Raw genomic sequence first — 3,295 nt, forward strand, 5'->3', positions numbered from 1 at the left:
ACCAGATCTTGTGCTCATTGCATGAGTTGGCTGTTTGAAACCTGGGGCCTATGCATGATTGTTTGGCTCGGCCTGGGAGGAGGGGACTAGACCTACCTGGACTGAGTCTACCAGGTTGACCTCAGTCTGTGGGGAAGGCTTTGCCCTGGAGGAGATGGGAATGGGGGGGGGTTTGGGGGGAAGGTGAGGGGGACGGGATGGGGGAGAACAAGGGAATCCGTGGCTGATATGTAGAACTGAATTGTATTGCAAAATAAATTAAAAAAAAAAAAAAAGAACTCTGTTCTAATAGAAGTTTGCCCCTGGCTGCCCAAAGAAGGCCATATCAAGATGTTTCCTGCCCCCTCATCATTAGTGCAGCTTAGTGTGCACTTGGGGCATTATGCACAGCTCCATTCAGCTGTACGAACTTTCGTATCCTAAGCATACCTGATGATAATAATGCGAAGTACTCTGTATGTTTATCATTGCCTCCCTGTCTCTGATCGTAACCCTGACCTATCTTAGAAAAACAGCTCTGGAGGAGTGGTAAATGCTCTTGAATGGTGTGATTTCCCCTACTCACACTGATATGTCATATGGTGTTGTCATTCTACAAACCTTGTTAAGCAGCCATATTGTTGATATTTCATGTGTGTAGTTTCTCTGTCATATCTAGAAGACACAATCTTACATGTGAGGCCTTGGCCATCTGGCTCCTACAGTATTTTGTTCTCATCTATGATGCTCTGATTTTTTAAATAAAAATTACTGATATATATGTCAGTATGTATATGTATGTATATATGTATGTATATACATATATTTGTGTGTGTATGTTTATGGGGTACCTTATGATATTTCAACATTTGTATACATTGTGTAATGTTTAAGTCAGGATATGTATATCCACCTCCACAAATGCTTATCATTTCAAATGATAAAATTGTTAAAATAATTTCTTATATTTGGTGAAGTCTACAATGCATTTATAGCCACTGTACCTGAGCTTCTTACCTCCACCTCTTGCTCAGAGCCCTGGTCACTCCCTTACTTGGATGATATTTGCCTTGCTAACTGTCTCACCTGAGCTAATTAACCCTTGGCTGACATTCGTGTCAAGCACAGTTTTCTACATTATACATATCTAAGGTCCTTATTTTTGAACTTCATAGATGTCTTTTAGTTACCTTGATATTATAAGCAATATCAAAATATGTACAACTTGAGTCAGGGGTGGTGGGAGAAGGAGGCGGCGGTGAATCACTTATAAATGGCGCCCAAGCAGGACCCGAAGCCCAAATTCCAGGAGGGTGAGCGAGTGCTGTGCTTTCATGGGCCTCTTCTCTATGAAGCAAAGTGTGTAAAGGTTGCCATAAAGGACAAACAAGTGAAATACTTTATCCATTACAGTGGTTGGAATAAAAATTGGGATGAATGGGTTCCAGAAAGCAGAGTACTCAAATATGTGGACACCAATTTGCAGAAGCAGTGAGAGCTTCAAAAGGCCAATTAGGAACAATATGCAGAGGGCAAGATGAGAGGAGCTGCTCCAGGAAAGAAGACATCTGGTCTGCAACAGAAAAATGTTGAAGTGAAAACAAAAAGGAACAAGCAGAGAACACCTGGAAATGGAGATGGTGGCAGTACCAGTGAGACACCTCAGCCTCCTAGGAAGAAAAGAGCCCGGGTAGTACCTACAGTTGAAAATGAAGAAACATTCATGAACAGAGTTGAAGTTAAAGTAAAGATTCCTGAGGAGCTGAAACCATGGCTTGTGGATAACTGGGACTTGATTACCAGACAAAAGCAGCTTTTTTATCTTCCTGCCAAGAAGAATGTGGATTCCATTTTGGAGGATTATGCAAATTATAAGAAATCACGAGGAAATACAGATAATAAGGAGTATGCTGTTAATGAGGTTGTAGCAGGGATAAAGGAATACTTCAATGTAATGCTGGGCACTCAGCTACTCTACAATTTTGAGAGACCACAGTATGCTGAAATTCTTGCAGATCACCCTGATGCACCCATGTCCCAGGTGTATGGAGCACCACATTTACTGAGATTATTTGCACGAATTGGAGCAATGTTGGCCTATACACCTCTAGATGAGAAAAGCCTTGCTTTGTTACTGAACTATCTACATGATTTCCTCAAGTACCTGGTGAAGAATTTTGCAACTTTGTTCAGTGTCAGTGATTATGAAGTGGCTCCTCCTGAGTACCATCAGAAAGCCGTGTGAGGGGTGTGCTCTCTCTCTCTCATGCTTGGATCTCTGTAAACAATTTGGTTCTTAGTCCTTCTCTTGTACAAATGATGTACTTTGAAGACCGTTAGTGTATAACAGAATTGATGTTTGTTTTCTGTTTGATTTTAAACAGAGAAAAATAAAAGGAGTACCTTCTCCTTTTTTCTTTCTTTAGTTCATTTCAAAGTTTCTACCAGTGTATTCAGTGATGGACAACAGAGAGACATGCTGTAGAGTGTTTTATTGCCTAGTTGACAAAGCTGCTTTTGAATGCTGGTGGTTCTGTTCCTTTGACACTACGCACTTTTATAATATGTGTTAATGCTCTATGACAAAATGCTCTGATTCCTAGTGCTAAAGGTTCACTTCAGTGTATATAACTGAACACTCATCCATCTGTGCTCTTTTTTTTTTTTAAATGGTGCTTAAAGAGCCCATCCTTTGCAAGTCATCCATGTTGTTCCTTAGGCATTTTATCTTTGCTTAATTGTTAAAGAATAGTGGCTTGTTTCATGGTTTTTGCATTTGTGTCTAATGCACGTTTTAACATGATAGACTCAATGCATCGTGTAGCTACAGTTTTATGGAAAAGTCAATCTTGTAGGAATTGTTTTTCAGATTTCCAATAAATTTTTCTTTAAATTTCAAAAAAAATAAGTACAACTTGTAAATTTCCTGATATCTGCTTGTTTGAATTTTTTAAAATTTGATTATAACAAGACTATTTTTTATGAACCCACAGGAGAAAAAAAAGAGAACAAAATAGTTTGATTTGCTCAATAAATTTGCAATCCATTTGCTATCTATAAGCAGTGATCAGAGTATTAACTTAAAATGTAAGAGCTTATGTAGTTCATAATTGTCAATCACTTAAAAATTTATACTCATTTCCTACTGTTTTGTTATATGATTTTTTAATCTATCCTTTGAGGTCATCCCTCTGTCTAATTTATGTTAACTCCTTTCTTTTCAAACTGTGTTTGATTATATTTATAGAAATCAATCAGCTCTGGTGTCACTCTAGTTCTGATACAGACGGCTTAACATTACTTATTATTCACGTAA

General features: G+C 38.4%; 1 pseudogene; it reads left to right on the forward strand.

Annotated features, from left to right (window-relative positions):
* The first annotated feature begins 1,218 nt into the window (after positions 1–1,218).
* LOC128096167 (mortality factor 4-like protein 1) lies at positions 1,219–2,870 on the forward strand (annotated as a pseudogene).
* Positions 2,871–3,295: the final 425 nt, after the last annotated feature.

The sequence above is a fragment of the Peromyscus californicus genome, unplaced genomic scaffold (genome assembly GCF_007827085.1).
Source record: "Peromyscus californicus insignis strain IS unplaced genomic scaffold, ASM782708v3 Scaffold_5__1_contigs__length_169319896, whole genome shotgun sequence".
Lineage (NCBI taxonomy): Eukaryota > Metazoa > Chordata > Mammalia > Rodentia > Cricetidae > Peromyscus > Peromyscus californicus.